At 39.9% G+C, this 24,765-nt stretch overlaps 1 protein-coding gene across 5 annotated transcripts in view; it reads right to left on the bottom strand.

The window, feature by feature from the left end:
- LOC105468533 (sterile alpha motif domain containing 12) overlaps nt 1-24,765 on the bottom strand; it is a 495,768-nt gene that overhangs the window by 100,763 nt on the left and 370,240 nt on the right. Inside the window, exon 5 of one of the 5 annotated variants that reach the window (XR_011606362.1) lies at nt 17,488-17,754. The exons of the other annotated variants lie outside the window; for them this stretch is intronic. The gene's annotated coding sequence lies outside the window, so the exon portion shown is untranslated. The remainder of the gene's footprint in view (nt 1-17,487; nt 17,755-24,765) is intronic. 5 annotated transcript variants of the gene reach the window in all.

The following is a 24,765-nucleotide window of genomic DNA, read 5'->3' as shown; positions in this document are numbered from 1 at the left end:
CATCCATGTGGGCAGGAGACAGAATGTCATAGCAGAAAGAACAAAGCGGCAGAGGACCTTGCATTTGGGCTTTGTCATTTACCAGCTATGTGACCTAGAGTGTCATGAACCTCTGGGAAGTCAGATTTCTAATTTAGAAGTGGAAATAAGAACCTCTGCCATAATTATGTCAGGATGATTTTATAATAATCTAAAATTTCAAAATGTGTGAGGAAGTGCTTTTTATTTTTATTTTATTTTTTTGAGACGGAGTTTTGCTCCTGTTGCCCAGGCTGGAGTGCAATGCTTCAATCTCAGCTTGCTGTAACCTCCACCTCTAGGGTTCAAGTGATTCTCCTGTCTCAGCCTCCCGAGTAGCTGGGATTACAGGCGTGCACCACCATGCCAGGCTAATTTTGTATTTTTAATAGAGACGGGGTTTCACCATATTGGACAGGCTGGTTTCGAACTCCTGACCTCAAGTGATCCACCCACCTCAGCCTCCCAAAATCCTGGAATTACAGGTGTGAGCCATGGCTCCGGGCCAAGGAAGTGCATTTTAAAGTGCACAGAGCTCTTGGTGGACTCCCAGTTATGATCATCATCACTGCACTGAATGTGATGCATCCCTCAACAGAGCGTGGGACAGGTCAAATCCAGATCACAAGTTTAATGCACAGGGGCCATCTGACTTGTTAAAACTACAGGTAAGTCCCCACGAGTAAGTCTCGAGGCCAACAGCCTCGAGAATACGTATGACAGCAGAGTAGACTACACTTACCATCAGAAGTAGAAAAATCTCTCTACCTAAGTCTTCTACTAAGAGTGATATATTCCAACTTAAGCAGAATGAGAGATATTAATATGAGGGTTAGGAGGTATGCTCTGTTGCTGGAGATGTAAAAACAACTTATGCTCAAAAAAATATCTTGACAGCCTCTGGAGTGTTCTTTTCTGAAAGCCAAACACAAACTCTTTTATCTTAATACACTCTTACTTCTAGAATTGTCACTTTCTTTTTCAGCTTTCATCCAAGACTTGCCTCCTATACATTAGGCCCACGGATTCAATGTCTCTTTCAAAGTCACACTAAGTCACTCCCATGCTATCTCCTGTAGCTTCTGGGTTTTCCCTAGAAGACACTGACTCACTGAGCAACCATGAGCCAAAAACATCTTAGCATTTTGACATTTGGTCAGTTCTAAGGTTCTGTAGGAGTCTGGTGGATAGAAACAGAAAACTTCAGATGATTGATTTCAATATTTCTAAAACCAGTCACCACACTGACCCTGCCCTGATAGGGAGGTAGACTTTTTGGAGACAGTCTTCTGTTAGAGACTGGCTCCTGTCCTCAAAATGAGCCTTAAGCAAGGATTCCTTGTGGGATGGAAAAGTTGAGTTTCTGAGAACAATCAATAGGGCTATATCTTTTGCCCATCTCAAGTTCTTTGATGTAATATAAAAGCAATAATGTGCCTGAGAATGAACTCATAAACAGTTATTCATTTTAAAGCATAATAAAAGTAGGGCAAGATAGTGTTGGGATTTAGGCAAAGAATTGGGCTGGCAGTTAGGAGATCTTGTTTTACTTGCAAAGCTGCTCATGGTGTCATCTTTAGTAAGTCACCAGGTGGCTCTTGGCCTCAGTTTTTCCACCAGTGAAACACAGAGTGGCATGGGACCATCAATAAACAAGTAAGGGTAACAATTGCAATATATGTGCAATTGACATGTCAGGCTCTATTCTTGAGCTTGGGATAGATCCATGAATAGAACAGAAAAAAAGTAATTCTTGTGTTCATAGAACTCAGATTCTAGTGAGGGAAGAGACAATAAACAAAACACACAATAAATAAGGAAATTGTACGTTGGAAGTTGATAGGTGCTGTGGTAAGACACACAGAACAGGTAAAGTGGATTTGGATCATAAGAGTGGCTGAGGACTACATTGGTTGCAGGCTTTGGAGAGGTCTGGGTTCTAACTTTGACTAGTGGCTCCTTTCCCTCATTACAATAAAATAATAGTACCCTCAGGTCACATAGGAATTGTAAGGGTTCAATGAAGTAACGAAAGAAAATCCACTTAGCATGCAAATATTACCATTATTATCCTTATTTTCTAATTCCAAATACCTTGACTCCAAAATCATGAATCTCAAATAACGAATACTGGAATGGCAAAGGACAATTTTATTTTAATATCACAAAGCAAACTAAAGATGTAGTTTTGGTCACATGGTTCGTTTAAAGATGGGGCCAATTACGTGAACAACAGTGATGTTTGCTGAAGCAGGAGTACCTAGACATCCACAGGCTGTATTTTTAGTTCAAGGATTTACAAAAATGAAAGAAAAGAAAACAAATAAAAGGGATTTATAAATTTTAAAACAAAGCTTTTACATTTTATATATTTCAAGAAGCTTCCAGAGGCTGGCTTTTGGAGAATGAAGCACCTGAACAATAATTAGAAAAGGCAAAATTGCCTCCTCAGGATATTGACATTAACAGATGTGATTTTTTCTTTTTCATGCCAGGAACAGAGCGCTTCTGGCAGAGGTGTGAATTTCAGTGCATCACTTGCAGAATTGCTGACCTCGGTGGGAAATGTTTAAGTCCTTTGATGTAACTTATTGTTGAGCAAACAGTATTTCTGGCACTAAAAACGTTTTGGGTTTATATCTGTTTCCATCAATCTTTATTCAATGACATTATCATTGCTCACCTATTACGATATTTCTCAACTGGGAATTCATGAAAAGGGCAAAGAGTTGGAGAGAGTGTTTATTGAAATGACCAAAAGCTTTTGTTGCATCCTCTCCTGCCCTATGCTTATAGAGGTCATAAAATCACTCATGGGACAAGACTTTTTTATTACAAAGTAGTAAAAGTAGTTCTCCCTAGACTTCTTCCTGTATTAAATGCTACACATCTTGAAGTTGGTACTACCAAAAAACTATGCCCCATTCATTCATTCACTTATTCCTCCTATGTTGAAAGTTTGTTATGTGCCAGGTGCAGTGCTATTTAGGCACAGGTGTAAAAAAGCTTACAACTCCAAGGAGAGCCTTCTGCCTCTGAATACAATGCTGTTGTCTGGAACCTAAAAAAAAAGGCCACTCCATTAAGTTTGCAGAGGACATGGCCTCACTTCCCAAATGCTGCCAGCAAAGTTGTGCTGCAGGGCTTTCGAAGGCTGGCTCCTAGAAAGGATCTGGGAGTGATCTGCCAAGGGGTGAGCTCTGTACCATGCTGGGGGCAGCAGGATCATTAAGTTCCCAACTGTTTGCAGGGGAATAGGGTTAATGGGCCAGAACCTTTCTGGAGCTTAGCGTTCAGGAGTTCAACTAAGTCCCCAAAAGAGCATGTTAAGCGATTTAGGGAAGTTGATTCCAACTCAGCAAAACTTTATCAAGGGTCTTCTAAAGAGCAAGTTGGGATCAGAAGTGAAAAGGTGAGGATAAAACGGTCCCCCTATTCAAAGAGCTTACAGTCCAATTCATACACAGGGACAGACCAAGCACAGTGAGGATACTCAGCGTATGACCTTGAGCTTACAAAATCATCCAAGTAACTCTCCAAGGACAGATAATGAGATTGAGGTTCAGAGATGGGAAGTAACTTGTCTAAGAATTACACCTGGTTCAGTCTCCAGAGCAGCTTCAATCACCTCCTCCGGCTCTGTAGGAAGTGAGTCTCAAGATACAGAGCTGACTCAGCTAGACTTTCTGGGTCACAGAGCTACATATGCACACAGTAGGAAGACAAAAGGACTCAGGCACATTGAGCGCTTACTCTGTGTCAGGCACTGTCCAAAGTGCTGGTGCATACTAAGTGTTTTATATTTATTTTATCATTTAATCCTCACAAACCATTTGTATACGAGGTACCAACGTTGTCCCCATTTAACACATGAGGACATGGAGGAATGAGGAAGCTAAATTGCTAGCAAGAAGTCATACACTCAATAACTCAGGATTAAAATTCTCACCATCTGGAGACTACACTACTCATATTACACTATTGCCTGGGACAAGATACTTCTTTCTGTGGAGTATTGAAGCCTCATACCAAACACATATTTCAGCAATGAAATTTCTAGCAGAACATGGATAAGTAATTATGGTGTTAGTTCTAGACCAAAAGCATCAGATGGATCCTATCTTTATCAGAAAGTCAGGAAAATCCTCCTTTCATAGCAAGCTGGCTTCTCATATATTTCTTTAAAACTCACCCTGAAAGAACTTCTGTCCATCTGTCTATCTGACCATCCATCCATCCATCCATCCATCCATCCATCCATCAATCCATCCATTTGTCCAACTATTCAACAAACATTTATGGAGGATCCCCTATATGCTGTGCACTTTGTAAGAAGCCGGGAATACAAAGATAAGTATATACATATTCCTGCCCTGGAGAAAGTCATGATGAGGAGAGAGTATTGTAAAGAAAAAATAATTAGAATCCAGTAAGCTCTGTGTAGCAACTGAGATAGGAGCAAATTTCCATGGGTGCACAGAGAAGGTATTAAGGCAGCTTGGGGGAGTCAAGAATTTCCAGAGGGGCCATCTGGCTAGGATGAGAGCTGCTTAGAAGAACATGGTAGCTTTGGATGTGTGTGTGTGGAAAACTGAGGAACAGTGAGAGGGTGCATGAGTAGAACATTCCATAAACCTTTGATAGCATCAGATGTGGTGGACACTCGACCAGGAATTAGAGGACATAGGCTTTCAGGGCTACTATTTGACCCAGCAGTCCAATTACTGGGTATATACCCAGAAGACTATAGATAATTCTGCCATAGAGACACATTCACGTGAATGTTCACTGCAGTGCAATTCACAATAGCAAAGACATGGAATCAACCTAAATGCCCATCAGTGGTAGGCTGGGTAAAGAATATGTGGTACATACACACCATGAAATACTATGCAGTCATAAAACAGAATGAGATCGTGTCTTTTGTGAGAACACAGATGGAGCTGGAGGCCATTATCCTTAACAAACTAATGCAGGAACAGAAAACCAAATATCATATATTCTCACTTATAAGTGTGAGCCAAATGATGAGAATTCATGGACATAAAGAAGGGAACAACAGACATTGGGGCCTACTTGAGGGTGGAGGATGAAAGGAGGGAAAGGAGCAGAAAAAATAACTATTGAGTACTAGGCTTAGTACCTAGGTGATGAAATAATCTACATAACAAACCCTCATGACACGAGTGTACCTATGTAACAAACCTGCACATGTACCCAGAAACCTAAAATAAAAGTTTTTTAAAAAGATGACATGGGTTTTCCTCCTTGGCCTGGTATAACATGGAATATGATACTGGATGAATCACTTTCCTCATTGCTTAGGCAAGAATATTGATACATGGTTTACTTCTTACTCATAGGGATGTGATGGAGCATGTTATAGAGCTTGAAGAATATTCAACTAATACAAAATATTATGATTATCTATGATCCCATCTTCCCCATTCCCCAAATGTACCTCACCACACAAAAGCAGATCTCAACCTTAAGAGAAAGCAAAGTGACCTATGACTAAGAAATAAGACTTAGACATAGCCAAAGCAAGACTAAACAAAAATAACAAATCTGGAGACATCCCACTACCTGATTTCAAACTATACCATAAGGCCATTGTCACCAAAACAGCATGGTACTATTATAAAAATAGGCACACAGACCAATGGAAAAGAATAGAGAACTCAGAAATAAACCCAAATGCTTATAGGCAACTGATCTTTGATAAAGCAAACAAAAACATAAAGTGGGGAAAGGACACCCTTTTCAACAAATGGTACTTAGATAAGTGGTTAGCCACATGTAGGAGAATGAAACTGGATCCTCATCTCTCACCTTATACAAAAATCAACTCAAGATGGATTAAAGACTTAAACCTAAGACCTGAAGCTATAAAAATTCTAGAAGATAACATTGGAAAAACCCTTGTGGATATTGGCTTAGGCAAGGATTTCATAACCAAGAACCTAAAAGCAAATGCAATAAAAACAAAGATAAATAGCTGGGACCTAGTTAAACTAAAGAGCTTTTGCATGGAAAATGACCAGTCAGCAGAGTACACAGACAATCCACAGAGTAGGAGAAGATCTTCACAATCTATACATCTGACAAAGGACTAATATCCAGAATCTACAATGAACTCAAACAAGTCTGTAAGAAAAAAAACCAAACAAACAATTCCATCAAAAAGTGGGCTAAGGACATGAATAGACAATTCTCAAAAGAAGATACACAAATGGCCAACAAACATATGAAAAAATGCTCAACATTACTAATGATCAGGGAAATGCAAATCAAAACCACAATGCAATAGCACCTTACTCCTGAAAGAATGGCCATAATAAAAAAATCAAAAACAGTAGATGTTGGCATGGATGCAGTGATCAGGGAACACTTCTACACTGCTGGTGGGAATGTAAACTAGTACAGCCATTATGGAAAACAGTGTGGAGATTCCTTAAAGAACTAAAAGTAGAATTACCATTTGATCTAGCACTCCCATGACTGGGTATCTACCCAGAGGAAAAGAAGTCATTACTCAAAAACAATACTTGCAAATGCATGTTTATAGCAGCACAATTCACAATTGCTAAATCGTGGAACCAATCCAAATGCCCATCAGTCAATGAGTAGTTAAAGAAGCTGTGGTACGTATGTATGAAGGAATACTACTCAGCCATAAAAAGGAATGAATTAACAGCATTTGTAGTGACCTGGATGAGATTGGAGACTATTATTCTAAGTGACGTAACTCAGAAATGGAAAACCAAACATCATGTGTTCTCACTGATATGTGGAAGCTAAGCTATGAGAACGCAAAGGCATAAGAACGATGCAATGGACTTCAGGGACTTGAGGGGAAGAGTGGGAGGGGGCAAGGGATAAAAGACTACAAATATGGTGCAGTGTGCACTGCTTGGGTGACAGGTGCACCAAAATCACAAATCACCACTGAATAACTTACTCATGTAACCAAATACCACCTGTACCCCAATAACTTATGGAAAAATAAAATAATAAAAATTTAAAAATATATAAATAAATAAAAATATCAAACTTATTTATCTTGCCTTTGCAAGGTAAACAGCAATTAAAAAAAGAAAGAAGACTTAGGAAAATTGTATCTCCTGTACAATGTCTAGAATGCTTTCTCCCTGACTTATTTACGTGTTCCCCCAAGTCCACACTATGCCTTATTACTAACTGATGCACACTTTGCTTTTTACATTTAGCCTTCTCTCCTTCTCCTTTCTAACTTCAGTATGGACACTGAGACCTGCTTTTCCCACTTCATCAAACACTATTTTTATTATTTTTGCTCCTATGGTGTTGACTATAATGAAAAAGGCTGAAAATCTACAACAAACTCCAGGAACTCAATGAGTTAATGTGGGCTGGGCTCTGACTCTCAACTAAGCATGTCAGGATGAAAAGCATTCAGGTAACGAAACTCCCAAACCCTCTCTCCCCCTTCATTACAGACACTCTCACATAGAGTTCCCCTATAAGAAGACTTTCCCGGAATGAGAGGCCACACACAGCTGCCCCACTAGGACCAGTAATGAGTGCCATCCGAAGTTCAGAGCTGGAGCCCAATTATCTACATTTATTGCATCAGAGGCTTCAACCCCTGTGAGTTCTGGGGTGCAGAAATATTACACCTCCTCCTGGGATGTGATCTGTCTATGAGAGAAGAAATATGAATCTGCCATGTGGAAAAGGATTAAAAAAAAGAAAACTGAGGGTAACTGGCCTGGAAGAGAGGTATTTTGTGATGGTTGCCTTGACATCCCTGAAGAGCTGCCAAGGAGAAGGAGGAGAGGGAGTAAAAGGAGTAGGAGTGTAACAATGATAATAGCAGCCAATGTTTAATGAGGGCTTGCTGTGGGCCAGGCACCATGCTAAGCATTTCACTTGAAATGCTCCTCCAGTGCTCACAATAACCCTGTGACATAGATACTATTCTTGTCACAATTTTAGATATGAGGATTAAACAGGCTAAGTGGCTTGCACAAGGTGCAGAGCTAATCAGATATTGAAACAGGGTCTATCCCAGACAGAAATATCAGATACATGGTTTTCTAGACTGACCACACGTCAGGATCATTCAGGAGAGCTATTCGAACTACTGATTCCTAAACAATCCAGAAGACATATGAAATCAGAATTTCTAGGGAAGCTTCCCGGGATAATGATGTTTCTTGGAAGCTTCCCTGGTACGTCTGATGTATGCAGTCAGGTTTGAGCTCCTTTGGAGAACACACAATTTGTGTGACCTATAGGGACAGAAGGACAAGTTGAGAATGGAGAACTATTCTACATTCTATGATCGGAGGTTTCACTGAGAAAAATGCATTTATACAGAAAACTGAATGGCAACAAGGAGCCAGTCCAAGAAAGAATTGGGGGCAGAGGGCTCCAGGCAGAAAAAAATAGCAAGTACAAAGGTCCTGGAGTGCAAATAAACTTGAGGTATTCAAGAAAGGAAAGAAGGCTGGTGTGCCTGCAGCACAGTGAGCGAGCGGGAGAGTGGCTGAGACCAAATCAGAGGGGCAGGAAGGAGCCCAATCGAGTGGGCTTGTGGGTGATGACAAACAACTTGGATTTTATTCCAAGTGCAATGGAAAGCCAGTGTGGGGTTTTAAGCAGGGAAGCGATGACTTTTGATTTACAATGTAAAAAGATAATCTTAGGTTCAGAGTTATCATAGGAGGGCAACAGTGAAAGCAAGGAGCACAATTAGAAACTTATTAATAATAATGCAGCAACCCAGGCTGGGAAGAGGGTGGACTGAGCCACAGCAGTAATTTCCTTCTCTGAGTTGTCATGGGGAATAAATGAAATAACATAAATGCACCCAGGACAATGCCTGGCACAGAGCGGATGACAAAATATTTGAATTTCTTTCTTTCAACTCTGTGCTACAGCAGGGAGCCAGGTTTTAGATCAAAGGAAGAAAGCAGTTTCCTAGAGTCAGGGCTGACCTAAGATGGCAGGTGCTAACTCTGGGAGTGATGCACTTCCTAGGATGGGGGAACTGAAAGATCACTTGGCAAGCATAATATAACCATGGTTATGTTCAGGTCACTTCTAATCTCAATAACCTATGATTTCCAATAATTCATTCATTTGACCCATATTCATTGAGCAGAACCTATATCCTGGGTATTGTGCCAGGCACTGTCATTCGACTAGTGAACATTAAAAGTGGCTAAGGAAATTGAGATTTTTACTGCCTGTCTGACCTTTGGTAGTTTGCAGTTTTTTATTCAAAGCAGTTGTGAGAATGTGGTCCTGTATCCCAGCTTGGAGTATATTAAGGTGATGTTCTTCGCCCTAAGTTTTTTTTTTTTTAAACTCCTTAGTCTATTGATTTATTTAACAACTGTTTATTCTTTGGCTACTATGTGTCAGGCACTGGGGATAGAAGGATGTAGCAAAGAGGCTACCTGTCCACCAACATTTATGCTCCTCCTTCCACATACCTTTTACTAGGAGTAGTTGCCAGATGCTACATGCCCCAGCATCGCTTGCAATTAGGTATGGCCATGTGATTGAGTTCTTGCCATGAGAATGTGATGTGAACAACAGTGATGAACACACTTCTAGTCCTGGTCTCAAAAAAAAGCCTTCCACAAGGCACTCCTTCATACTCTTACTTTCTGGCTGGATTGAATGGGGAAAGCCTCTGGGAAGCCTTTGAAAGCCACTTATTGATGGTGGCAGAAGTTCAGACCATCCTGCCTACCTGTTAACTTGCCTAGTAATGTTATCTATGCAAGAAATAAAAGTATAGTGTATTAGAGCTTTCATATATCTTTTTAGTCTATCTGTTATAGCATTTAGCCCACTGTTCTACATGAGGAGGATAAGACAGGCCTCCTCTTGAGTCTTAGAGCTGGTGGTTGTGTTCAGGAGACCATTTACTTAAAATCAAGGCTGTGATTAGATGAGATAAGCTTAAGCTCCCAATAAAAGCACATAACAGGGGCATCTAAACCATCCTGGGGGATCAGAGGGATGTTGCCCAAGTTGCAACCTAGAGGGTAAACTGGAGTTTATCAGAAGGGGAGAGAGGAAATGTATTCCCATCAGAGGATCAGCAGAAGTAAGGCACAGGGCAAGAAAGAACATGGGGTATCTGAGGACATGGAACAGGTTCAGTTGGGCTGAAGTGAGGGTAGAGGGCAAAGCTGGGGAATGGTAAGGGAGGTTGTTGGAGGGTAATAGTATCTGCCATATCAGCAGAGGAAAAGACTTCTCATGTCCCTGTTAGAACATCAGGCTGAGAGGCTCCAGCTTCAGTAGAGTTAACACCTTCCCAGACAGATGCACTGTTCTGCATAGCTCCTTTCTTTCCTGCTGCAAGTGAAGGGCCAGAGTGTGCATGTGCACATGTGTGTGTGTGTGTATGTGTGTGTGTGGTGTGCTGAGGGTGAGAAGGGAGGCAAAGAGAAAGGGGAGGAAGGTTGATTCAGTCATTCTTGACCTGAGTCACGTCAGAAAGCCAACAGAGGGTGTAGGCTCTCAGGGTGTCGCCAGCCTTGCTAGATGAAGGCTGTGGCGCCGGGAGATTTGTGCAGTGGGATCACCAGCTTTGGCAGGTTTAACAGAAATGAAGAGTACCAGCCCAATTCCAGTTTAAATAGACAATATTGAAACTCTGCCAGAAAGAATCTGAGCAATATTTTGCAAACTTTAATAACAGCTCAGAGAAACCGATCAGAGCATTTGGCTTCGCAGTGCATTATTGCTCAGCTGGACCCATGTAATAGCAGAGAGGAATGAATCTATTTTTTTTCCATTCCCAGAGAATAATATTTTTCTTCCTCCCAAACTGCGAGGAATTCAGTGAAGTCTAAATGTATTTGTCTTGTTTCTTATTTCAACTTCTCGATAAATCCCTCATAGGGTTTTGGCACCCACTGTTAAGGCAGTCAGTTTACTGCCTGAAATATCTTCTCCTATTGGAAATTATATTTCTAGACACTGTAACTTTCTTTGGTGGAGACTTTAATTTGTAGCTTTGATGTCCCACATGCAAGGCACTGAGCATGAGATTTAGGTAAGTTTTTGGATATGTTGAGCAGTGGAGAGTTCCATATATTATTTGGAATTCAAAAGTAATTGACATCTTCCTGGACCTCTGTAGTAGAAAGAAGAGAGATGGTTTTGGAACCTGAAATGGACGATCAAATCTCAGGTCTACCACTTATGAACTGGGTAATTTAAAAGAAGTGGCTTAAGCACTGTGGGCCTCAGTTTTCTCTCACCTGTAAAGTGAGGACATTCCTGAGCTCCCAGGTAGATTAGACAAAATAAAGGGTATCAAGTGCTTGGGACAGTGTCTGACCTTTAGGAGAATCCCATTCAATGGCATTTCCCTGCCTTCTGTCCTCTCCCTAAAGGCTGGGAAAAGAGGTTGTGAAGCCCGAGATAGCAGCACAAGGTATTATTTCTAGGTTAGCATATAAACTCCTCACTCCCAGTGTGGAGAATGGGAAAGGCCCACATAACACTTTTATCATTCTGGTAAAACAGCGGGGTTAGGGAATCATGTAGATTTGAGAAATGGTAAGTTGTTTCCCATGAGAACAGGGGTCTCTGATGAGTCCAAAGGATGGGGCAACCCAACTCAAATAGGAGCCTTCAAAAACAGAGGCTGCTAGCTAGTTGTGAGTAGAACAGGTTCTCACAGCAGAGCCGCTCAAATTTGGCTCACCTTTGGGACAAATGAAATGGTTTGACCTCACTTTGGGAGTAACGTTAAAGGAAAGATGAACTGAGATCTTTTTATCTTAGACAGAGAATTGTTTTCCAAAGAAAAACAAACTAGAAAAACCATGGCAAGGCAGAAATTAGGAGATAATTATTTTCCTTTAGAAAAGACTGGTGGTTTCCCAATGTTTTTTGGTGAAGACTATGCATGAAAAAGATAAAAACACTCTTTCTCATTTGTTAGTCTCTGCTTGGATTCTGCCTCCCTAAAAGGCCTTCCTTGACAACTTTTCTCCTTGAAGGAGGTATTGTCTATTTCCTAACTTTGCTTTATGTTTGTCATAATATTTACCATCATCTGAAATTACACATACTGATTTGGTTTTGTGTTTAGAACTTGTCTTCCCCAGTGGAATGTACTCAGCTACTGCGTCTCACTTGCTGCTGTCTCCTTGATGTGGCATTTGAGAAATACTTTTCACTTTGGGAGGCTGAAGTGGGTGGATCACTTGAGGTCAGGAGATCAAGATTAGCCTGGCCAACATGGTGAAACCCCATCTTTACTAAAAAATACAAAAATTAGTCACACGTGGTGGCAGGTGGCTATAGTCCCAGCTACTTGGGAAGCTGGGGCAGGAGAATCGCTTGGACCCAGGAGACAGAGGTTGCCATGAGCCAAGATCAAGCCACTGCACTCCTACCTGGGTGACAGAGTGAGACTCCATCTCAAAAAAAAAAAAAAAAAAGAAATATTTGTTGAAGGAAGCAATAAATAATACATATTATATATAGTGATTATTTTTGTTGTTTTTTAGAGATAAGGATAAGTAAGTCATAATAAAATTTAATTATTTTCATAAAATGAAATATTAAAAATGAATAATTTCTCAGCAGCTATGCTCAAGTTTTTTGGATTTGTAAATATTTTTAGAAGCAGAATTGATTTTTATCCACTTTTTCTTACATAAGTACTCTCAAAATGTTCATTGTTTGGCTGATGAATTCTAAGTTATGTTTAGATAAGTATGCTTACATTTTAGAATTTTTATCCACTTCCTGGTAATCAGAAGGTATAATCCAAATAAACTGTCAATTCTGCGTCATTTTTCTTGAAAACTGCTCTGTTGTCTCAGATGTGTACATCTCAAATTTTGGGTAAGATGCCATTCTCAGTCCATTAACAAATAACATATATTTATATGGTCTTTAAATACATATGATTATTATAAGTCTTTTTTTTTTAGACGAAGTCTTGCTCTGTCACCAGGCTGCAGTACAGTGGCATGATCTCAGCTCACTGCAACTTGTGCCTCATGGGTTCAAGCAATTCTCCTGCCTCAGCCTCTCACGTAGCTGGGACTACAGGCGTAAGCCACCATGCCCAGCTAATTTTTGTATTTTTAGTAGAGATGGGGTTTCACTATGTTGGCCAGGATGGTCTTGATCTCTTGACCTTGTGATCCGCCCACCTTGGCCTCCCAAAGTGCTGGGATTACAAGCGTGGTAAGTCTATTTTTAAAAACATGTATATTGGTGCCCTCAGAGCTTAAACGTTTTGATAAAGGAGGAGTCGTTTTCATCATGCAATCAAATGTCAGTCTTACTACAAAGTGAAAGAGATCTTAGCAGTGGGAATACATAAAGCTTCATAAGATACTTTATACTTCAGAGTGAAATTCATTTTGTTCTCAGTTGTTGAGATCATATTTGAAGAGTGGATGGGGCACAAGAAACAAGGACCACCATGACTGGTGATTAGTGTCATGACAGTCCACCTGGGAAACAGGCAAATAGACATCCAGAATTCACAACTCACTTGGGACTTTCTTTATTCTTCATAAGAACATGTGGAGCTTTCTCATTCTTTCCTTAATGCTCTGCAGAAATAACTGAAAGTAGTCCTGGGAAGACAACGCAATAGTGTTTGCAAAGTTTGATCCTGGAGCAGGGATTCTCTGCCACGGACTATGTGATATGCTATAAACGAATCTCTTTAAGCCTCTATAAATGAGGTAGTAATAGTACCCACCTTCTATGGTTGTTGTGAGATTAAATAAGCTAATATACAGTGTCAAGCACTCAGGAATTCCTCAATCAACGAATATTCACCATTATGAGCAGCTCTTAACAGATTCTTCTACAAATGCCACACTGCAATGCTATTTGTTTTCTTAAAATACTGAAGTAGAGAAGAAGCCCCACTAAGCAGCAACATCTCATTTGCCAGCGAGGCCTAGTGAAGACTGAGGAAATCAGCAGCCATGTGCCTTCATAGCATTAGAGCAATTACACCCTGCATTATTAAACTCCATGGTATACAGTTCAACTTGCTAAACATTAAGAATTAAATAAAGCCCAAATAGTAGCACTTTCCCTCAACCGTGAAAGAGTGGCACTCACCAGTGAAACTCTCTAGCTAAATTACCAAGTGTGAAACCTAAATTTAGGATGGGGCAATTCAGAAACAGTTGATTACTGGATCTAAGATTATAGATGTTCTTGTGAGCTGCTGAAACTGATGAAATAAACATAAAATAATGGATTATTACAGACACAATTATGAAAAAAACCTCACCTGGGCTGGCTGGAATTGTTTTGCGTTGTTATAAGAAATGATTGCTGAAAAGCAATTGCAACCTGTGCCTACAAAAGGCAGCACAAATGATATCCACCTTCTGTAAGAAATTTGATATGGAGACTGAATAGAACAATATATTTTATTATCAAATTTGGCCCTTAAGATGTGATGTTATGCTTTAGGAGCTTGGAACTTTCTCTTATGTTTTATTTGGATGAAAACAGAAACAACAGAAACTCGCGGCACAGAACCATTAACGAGACCAGGTAAAGTGATGTTGCAAAAAGTTGGAAATCTACTTTCTTGTTTTCTAATCAGTCCCTGAGAAGACCAAAGGGCAGAAGGGACATTGTTGGTGCTTTGGCACAACACTGACCCCATGGCTCTGCCACCTCTGAGCTGTGTAATAGCAGTCAGTTCCTTGACTTCCCTAAGCCTTGCCTTTCCCATCTGTAAGTTGAGGATGGTGGTTAGGATACCATGTCCACAGGATTGGTGTGAGGGTCTGGGTTAGACGGTTATGTGAATTATTCCATTCAATTCTTGCAACAATCTCATTGTAAATGCTCCATAAATGGTTGACATTGTCCATGATTACATTCCACCTCTGTGTCTTAAAAATTTTGTAACCTTCGACAAATTACTCTAGGTGTCCCTGTCTCTTAGAGAAAAAAGATGGAAAAAAAAGGACTAATGATTGTACCTACCTTACCAAATTGTTGGGATAAACAAATGAGTTATGTAGAGCACATTTATCAGCTCTCCATGTATTAGCTGCTGCTATTGTTATAACTATGACTACTGCAACTATTTCAAGAATCAGTCAAGTCCATGGGAGAGGATTCGGGGGAGCAACCCTTCCTGGGTTGTGGTCCTAATAGCTATGTCTTGTCAAACCAATAATATGATGGGAGCCTTGGATTTTCTGTTCCTCTCTTCAGCTATAAGAAGAGAAGCCTGGAAGCCCTGTCTATGGGGATGCCAAGAGCCAGCTGAGGTTATATCACAATGCCACCCAGGGCCTCTTACTATGAGAGGAATTGGAAGGTGGGAAGCTGGAGGCAGAAGGCTGGAAAGCCATTAGCCCAGGCTTTCTAATCTTGTAGGAACTTGACTGGGACTTTTGATTTCTTTGCCCAATAAAGTATTTTTTGTTATTAAAATCATGCAAATATAAGAATCAAATGTAAACATTAAAAATATTCAGAAATATATTGGTAACTGCAGCTTGGCATTGTTTTCTTCTGTTGCCTCTCTTCCATCTCCTCCTTCCTTTTCTGCCTCCCCAGTGTTCCAAGACACTGGGAGCTTCAAAGAATGGAAGTAGACAAGGCCTTTCTCAACTGTATCAGGTCTCCATACCACCTTCTCTATCAAAGCTCATATGACCAAGTTTGAGCTGCCTACATTTGTGATTTGGTTATTTGTCAAACAAACAAACAAACAAACAAACAATCTTCAGAAAATTAAGTAGGAAAGCACAAGAGCTCTCTAAAGAGACACACATGGCTTTAAACTCCAGCTCTAGAAATACTTCATTAAGCTTCTGTTTCCTCATCTATAAAATGGGAGTAGTAATAATATCTCACTCATAGGACCACTGAGAGGGTTACATGAGATCATGCATCTGACGTTTTAGCAGTGTTTGGCATAAGTAAAGTATTATACATGCCAGCCAATAGTTTTGGTCTCAAGTCTTAGGATCCAGAAAGCTAGTAGTACTCTAGCTAGCCAGAATTTTCCTCTTTTTCTTATTGTGATAAAATCAATTAAAATTTATCATTGTAATCGTTTTCAAGTGTACAGTTTAGTGGCAGTAAGTACATTCTTGTTGTTGTGCAAACAGAATTTCCTCCTATTATGTGCAAAAGACCCTTGAGACCCTGAATCACATCTCAGGACTTGCCCAAAGTCACGGTGAGTCTTGGAACTTACATCTTCCACCCCTTCAGAGTTCCCTAGAATTTCAAAGGCTATCTTCTTGTGCTGACTCAGCTGCTGGAATGAGTAGTGAAGCTATAGACATAAATTATATCATTCATCTAGTCAACACATTCATTCTATGAATACTTATTGAGCATCTACCATGGAAAGGACACATGCAAGAGATTAGACAAAAAGCATCTGTTATTTCTTACAACAGCCTTATTGGTATTTTGGGTAGTTTTTACTTTTGTCCTTTTAGAAATGAGGCCATGAAGATCCAGAGAGGTTTGGTACCTCTTCCAAGGCCACATAGAAAATAGTGAAGATGGGATTCACCTCCAGTGGACTATCACTCCAAGAGATTTGTGGTGAATCTGATTACAGGGCTTGTTAAGATTTTTTAGGAATATAATTTTTTTCCTCAAGTCATAACATCATTATACCAATATGGTGGAGCAGGTCTTTTGTCACCATGGGGAAAAAGAAAACACCCAGATTCTTCTGTGAACTAAAAGAACCTGAAGCGGAAAAGGAAATTAGGTCTCATTGTCATAACACTGAGAACACTGTTGAAATATCACACCAGGGTATTCTTACGCCATGAGGATGGGGGTGGTGGTGGTGGTGGTGGTGGTGATGATGATGATGGTAATGGGGATGGTATGGTGATGATGATGATGGTAATGAGAATGGTATGGTGATGATTATAATGCTGATAATTATCAAACATGGATCACCTAGTGCATACAAGGCTCTACATTTAGATATATTCATACATGTAATATTTGCTGAGTATCTTCTCTTTGTTAGGCACTAGGAATACAGTAGTAAACAGGACAGATATACAAGGTTCCTGTTCTCATGGAATTTACAATCTAATGAATGATAAGGTTTTAAACAAATAATTGCATATAGCAATCCTCAAAACAGCCATATGAAGTTGGAATGATGACAATAATAATAAAACTACCAAGACTCTTCCACTAGTGAGCACCTATTATGTGCCAGACACTCTTCTAGGTGCTTTACATACAAAATATTTTGTTCTGAAGGTTACAGAATCTTAGTGGGCACCAGTTTCCTCCCAGCAAATATGAGCACAGATGGGTTTGTCTTACACCAAACCTTTCCATCATACTCTGCTCTTAGGCTAGCCCTGGATTTATTTTCTACCCAGATGATTTGTTCTTCCCATCAAGGGTTGGGATCTCGATATGTGGGCTAGGACACCAAAGGGTTTGGGTGCTCACCTTCTAATGGCCACCAGGTCTCTGTAAGCAAAAACACTCTTTTTTCATGTAGCCAGCATAAAGGGAGACAGAGATTCCCAGCCACAACACTGGAATCTTCATGGGGGCTGTGTGCAGATTTCTTCATCTTCTCCACCCTATAGAGCACTGGAGAAGATGTCATCTCCATTAGAGCAGGGCTTTCCCAGGACATGGAGTTAATTTCCCAGGCATGATCTTGGCCATTCTTTTGGAGGAGTCAGGGATATCTCCATATTCCTGAATATCCTATGCAAGATGGCAATGAATTCATTTATTAATAATATTATCCCAAATTCATGCAGCCTGCTTCAGCTTACCTCTCACTAGCTCATAGGTTATCTCAGGTGATCCTCATTAAAATCCCTGTAGGATATCTTTATTTATAGATAAAACTCAGGCAGCCCTGTAGAGAAGCCCACATGACGAGGAGCTAAGGCTTCTTGCCAACAGCCACGTGAGTGATGTTGGAAGCAAATGTTCTACCCCTGGTGGAATCTTCAGATGACTGCAGCCCTGATTGACACATTGACTGTAACGTCAAGAACGACTGCATCAGAAACACCCAGTTAAGCCACTCCTAGATTTGTGACTCTCAGAAACCATGAGATATAATAACGTTTGTTGTTATAAGTGGCTAAATTTTCAAGTACCTTGTTAAGCAGCAGTGGATAATTCATACAAAATTTAAGAATATAGAAATTCATCTTTGGAGTCAGACAGTTCTGGATTTGCATTCTGGTTTTGCCAGTTATTAGCTTTGTAACCTCGGGCAACTCATTCCACATCTCTAAGCCTCAATTTCCTCATCTGCAAAATGGAGGTAATAATGGTATTTGTACCCTAGGGTTTTTCCCCCTGAGTAAATGAAATGGTGCTTGTTAAACACAATGCTTGGCACCTAGTATGCAGTCAGTAAGTGGAAACTATAATTATTGTTATTATAATCTTTTGAGCTCATTTGGCAACTGTTTAAAATACTGATTCTTCTTAAAGTGCCGACTGCTAGCCTTGCTCAATTGGATTATGCAAAAGGATTTTTTACGAGGGAGACATGCACAGTCAGAGAACACAGGTCTTGCTTGTGATTGCTCGTGGTGCTGAAGGACAAGCCAAGATTAAAGAGTCAACCAGCAGTTGACTGAGCTTTTTTCTCCTTGTCCACAAAATGCTGATGAACAGCATTTTGAAATGTAATTAAGATTACACTGAAAAATCAGCCCTCTATCACCCCGTCATTCAATCACCTTTTCCTTTACCAGCAGGAGCCAAGAGCTTGGCTTTACCTTCCCCTACAAACCACCACCTGACCCCCGGCTCATTAGTCCCATCCCTGGGATAGTATTCATTGATTTTAGGGGCCAGAGTCCAATATTTCTCTCCCATCTGTCTTTATGGTCTGCACCGAGGTCAAAGTTAACCACATACTAATTTTCCTGGAGGATATTTCCTGATGCGAGAGTGATTAGAAACTTCTTACTTCCCATTCTTCATACTCAAGTTTCTGTTCTTCTTTGCCCAATGGTTCGTTCTATCTCTGTAATCTGAGGGCAGGTGTAGAAAATGGCTTACCTTGAAAACCATAAATTATCTGTACTCATCACTTTCAGAACAGGACTCATTAAAAAAAACTTATTTCCCACAACAGTGTTCAAAGAGGTGAGTTGTCTTTTAGCACACTAACACCTCTGCCTCTTTTAAGACCATTGAGCTTACTTCTTAAAGACCATTGAGCTTACTTCTTAGACCAATGTAGTAAGTCAATCCATACTTATCAAAACAAACATTTTGGTGTGACTATCTTCTTAGGTGGTAAGTGACGTTTTCATGGAGAAGTTTGAGATGATTATACCTTTTTGGAAATAATCCTGACTCTTGATAAGCCCCATAGGTATTCTGCTGGCCTGGGGGACAAGGGATTTGCCTGTTGCTCCTGGCGTGGCAACGGATGACCTATGTGAACCTGGGAGGGTCACTCCATCTAAGTCAAATCAGTTTCTTCATCCATGAAATGGGGATACCTGCTCACCTACTCTTCAGAGTTTTCATAAAAATCAAATGGTATGGTATCAACAAAGTACTCTGAAAATAATTTTAAATAACTTCAATGTATATAAACATTCCAGTTATAAGAAATTCTGTAAAAAATAAACCAGGTTTTACTAGTATTTCTCCAACACACAAAACAAAACGATTACATTTGAGTGATATAAGCTGTAAGTATAATTATTTATTTATTTATTTCTTTAGAGACTGGTCTCGCCCTGTTGCCTAAGCTGGAGAGCAGTGGCACGCTCATGCCTCACTTCTGAAGCCTTGACCTCCCCGGGCTCAGGCTATCCTCCCACCTTAGCCTCCCTAGAAGCTGGGACCACAGGCACATGCCACCACACCTGGCTAACTTTTGTATTTTTTTGTAGAGACAGGGTTTCATCATGTTGTTCAGTCTAGTCTCGAACTCCTACGCTCAAGTGATCCACCCTCCTTGGCCACCCAAAATGCTGGAATTACAGGCATGAGCCACCACGCTGGGCCTCATAAGTGTAAATAATAAAAATGTATGGATAAAAGAAAAATTAAGAATTTACATTTGGCAAAAGACACTAAAGAAAGTTAACACAAAGATGACAGTTTGTCAAAATATAGGCCAGAAAAACTGAAAGTAGGTATCTTGAATCTGCAAGAAAATCAGACAAATAGCAGAAGTCTCCCATTATCGGAGGCCTTGTTTTCCATGGTTTCAGTTAACCTTGGTACAGCACAATAAGATATTTTCAGAGAAAGAGAGAGAGAGATTCCCATTACTTTTATAACAGTATATGGCTATAATTATCCTATTTTATTATTATTAGTTGTTGTTAATCTTTTATTATGCTAAACTTATAAATTAACTTTATTATAGGTAGGTGTGCCTAGGAACAAACATAGGGTTTGATATTCTCTGTGATTTCAGGCCTCCACTGGGGGGTCTTGGTACATATTCCCCACAGACAAATGAGGACTGCTATAAACAGAAAAAAAAAGGCATGACCCCCCTCCCTGCGCCTGCCACATCCCCACTCCTGCCACCAAATCTAAGGGTTTAAACAAGTTACTCTCAAACTGAGAAATCTAACTGGCTAAGGAGTATGAAGCTATGCTCAAAGTCCCTAATTATCAGAAAATGCACATTAAAACAGTCAGATCCAACTTTACATCCATCAGATGAGCCAAAATTAGAAATCTGGATAATGCCATGCACTCTACAGAGAGTAGACAATGGTTTTCCCATCTGGGCTACAATCTGGCAGCATGGAGTAAAATGAGGCCTTCAGGTGTTCTATGATCCAGGAAGCTCCATCCTTGGTCTAAAGCAGATAAATTCTTCCCAGTTATTCATATGAGGCAACCCACATGTATTTCACTAGGGTAGTAGGTAAGTAAAATGTGATGGAATGCTAGGCATCAAGTGGAACCTTGAGCTAGATGTACACATAGCAACATGGTTAGATTTCAGAAGCAGTGTTGAATAAGAATGAAAAACGATGAGGTCTTAGAGCACAATATCATTTGTATGGATTACAAATATATCCACACTCAAAAGAACAGTATATATTAAAATATATCAAATGTATTAGCACTTTTACATTAGTGGGTAGGGAACAGATGTGAAATTTGAAAACAAGGAGGGGAAAAATCCACAAGAGTCCCTTGAAAGAGATGAAAAAATGGTATGCCATGAATCAAGCAGCACTGCTAACTCAACTCTGTGCACCTGAGGTACAGAAAGATAACTTGCATGCACTGTACCATTCCATTTTTGAAAAAAATCTATATACTCAGGGGCACATATACATTTGAAAGATCAAAGGCATTTGCAATGAAATATTAACAGTTGTTATTTCTGAGTGCTGGCCTGTGGTATGACTGTTATTTTCTTATTTTGCTTATCTGCATATTCTAGACTTTCTACAGTGGACCTGCATTCCACTTATATGAAGGAAACAACTTCATATAAAATTACTTAAAAACCCTGGAGATATGTGTCATGTTTTCCTGTCTCAGTAATCTGCACACATACCCGGAGTGTGAAACTTTGAAGGATTATGTCCCTGAAAGATGACACAAGCCTTCTGGTTGTTCTTCTCATGGAAATGGAGAGGTGTAAAACTTTAAAGAGCTGAGCTTTTGGCAGTTGTATTTACCAAAAGAAAGAAATCTGCACGAAGAGAGAGAAAATGGCACATCGGGACAATGATTTTCTTTCATTGGCTCCCACAAGATGCACAACTTCTCTTCCCTGGCACACATTTTCAGCAAGGTTTATTTTTGGAAATAAGAGATGAAGCCGAGTTTTATGTCTCGGAGTTAAGGGAACCCTGAGAATACCTAAGGGTTCTTAGAATCCACAGCAATCCTGACTTTCACATCCATCTTATCCAGGTCTTCATCATGACCACATCATGACTTTTTGATGCCTGATTTACTTCAACCAGCAGCCATTGTTGGAGTACATACTGCGCATATATAAAGGTGCTAATTTATTTAACTTCCCAAAAAACCCTTTGAGATGGGTATTCTTGTTATCAATATTTGCAGGTTAGAAAATTAAAGCACAGAGAGTTTAAAATTTTGCCCAAATTCACATAGTTAGTAAGGAGCAGATTGAAGATTTAACCCAGCCTGGCTTCAGAACCTAGTCGTAGTGGGTGGCTAAAGACCATTGTCTCTAGGAACTGCCAGATCTTTTTTCCCCTGCTAGAAATCCATTTGCAAGGAACACTTAAATATCTGTCTTCTTCCATTCAGGTGTCAAATAATGCCATTGGCTTTTTTAATCACTGGGATTTTGAAACATTTGCAGTCCTTTCCATGGTGCGGCCCTTTCTGTAAATTTGTTTTTACAAGGAATAAAATCTAATCACATTGATAGATGAAATACATATGTTGTTAATAATGATTATCATAGCTAAAATTAAAATTCCTCTGAAAGAGGGAACCATCTTTGTTGGATAAAATTTTGTGATGAGCTCTACAGGGTAGAATGAGGACTAGTGGTCAAAATCATAAAAGTTGATGATAAAATGCCCTGAGTGAGATAGTAAGAGGAATTTTGTTTTGTGCCCAGAAGGAAAGTAGAGTGAAAACTAGGAAAGGAGAAGGAGGAGAATTTATAGAGATAAACCAAAAGAAGGCATAAATATCTAAAGGAATACCAGATACTAGCCCTGTGTAGGCTTTTATAAACAGGGATGTCCAATGATAAATCTGAAGGTTTACAGACAAATTCTCTTCCTGGCACACATTCTCAATAGGGTCTATTTTTGCAAATAGGAGAGGAGGGTGAGTTTTATATCACAGAGGCAGCATGTGTGGAAGCCCAGAGTTAAGGGAACTCTGAGAATACTTAAGGCTTCTTTGAATCCACAGGAATCCTGACTTTCACACCCATCTTATTTAATATCTAGGTCTGCATCATGACCACAGCTGGCAAGCCATTTATTTTCTGCTTCACCAGGCAAACAAAACCAGGGCATGCCAAGGTAGGCAGATAATTACGTTTTTTGGAGACAAGATATCAAAGATTACTAAGAAGCCTCAAGTTTCTGTGATTAGACACTGAGGCCAGAGCAGTTTTCAAAAGAGCTTCTCCAGTAACAGTGAACTTCTTCAACAGCCAAGATCACCTAAAGTTGGTAATTACGGAACCAAAAACATTAGGCCTACCAGTAATACACTCTGGATGCTGCAAAGGGAGGAAGGGAGTGTATCAGTTTGGCCATAAACTGTCCCAGCCACGTTACACAGTCCATTTTATGTAACTCTTATAATCCTGGGATGTGGGGATTATTATTCCTGTTTATACAGGAGGAATCTGAGCTCAGAGAGATTAAATCATTTGGCCAACATTTAATAGAGTGAAGAAGTAGTGATACCAGAATTTGACCCAGACCTGTTTCCAAAGTCTAGTCTCTTTCTACTTGGTTATATTCTATCTTTTATATAGGAACAATCAAAAGATACATAGTAGCTGCCTTCAGGGAATATTTAATAAAAAGGGACTAACTGGCAAACCATTCTCTTTTGATGTTCACATCATTTCTGGTGATAGCTTCTTGCATTTATCACAGAATTTTCCAGTTGTAAGGGAAGCCTCAGAGTGCCTCTAAACAGGCAGATCTTTCTGGGATTGGAAAGGGAGGGGGGGGGTAAGTTGAATTTTGATTGAGAAAAATGTAACCTAGTCTAAGAGAAATGGAAACCCATTTTAGGCAGAAGGATTCATTTAGAAGGTTGAGAAGCAGCTGCAGGAGGTAGGCAGCATGGTGGTAGCACCTTAGAGCTACCACCATGTGGAGAGGGGAACATGGATATAGAATGTGTTTTTCAGTTCCAGGCAGGCTCAATTCTCATCAGCTAAGCAGATGTGCATGGATTATCTACTATGCAGGTATCAAACACTGTGCTACATGCTGGGAACCCATAGATGAATATGGCAGGAAATGCATGATCATTAGGGCCTAGTCTAATGGGAGAGTTGTCAGTAGCCTCCAAAGTATCTTTTCTTCTTTTCCCCATCCTGCAAGGACTTGAACTTTCCAGCCCTAAAGTCTGAGGCAATCATCGCACGCCTATCTCTTTTGCATCAGTGATTGGTTAAGGAATGGGCACCAGTCTTTCACTGATCTTGTGAGAGGAAGTGTGGAACTTTTGTCTGCTTGTAAGAGAAAGAGACATTCTTTCTTTTCATTAAGACATCAGTGAAGAAACTTGTGCAGGAACTGTAGGAATCATTTTGATACCAAGAAGGCATTAATCTAAGTTAGCCAGGAAGACAGGGTCAAGAGAAACACAGAAAAATGAGACCCCAATAATCTAGGAAAATTTAAATCAAACTGTACTTTAAGCCTGCATTATCTCTTTTCATTTATGTAACTCATATATTCCAGTTTGAGTTGGATTTTCTGTAACATGCAGAAAAAACATCATATCATTTCAAGGAGTTTTAAAAATAGATCATTCTAATATTTGGTAAGTGCTATGATATAAATATGAGTAGAGTGATATCAGATTTTAGAGAAGAGGCATTGACCCTCAACTCTGGGATACAGGGAAGGATTTCTAAGTAAATGATGATTTATCTGAGTTTTGAAAGATGAACTAGAGTTCGGTGAGGAAGGATTTCCAGGTAGAAGGAACAGCACGCGTAGAAGTTCAAAGGCAGGAACTACATGTTTATGAGAAATTTTAACAAATGTGTTGTTACTAGATAGTAATGTG

Source organism: Macaca nemestrina, chromosome 8 (genome assembly GCF_043159975.1).
Source record: "Macaca nemestrina isolate mMacNem1 chromosome 8, mMacNem.hap1, whole genome shotgun sequence".
Lineage (NCBI taxonomy): Eukaryota > Metazoa > Chordata > Mammalia > Primates > Cercopithecidae > Macaca > Macaca nemestrina.
The sequence above is the reverse complement of the archived record's forward strand: the minus strand, read 5'-3'. Positions and strand labels throughout refer to the sequence as shown.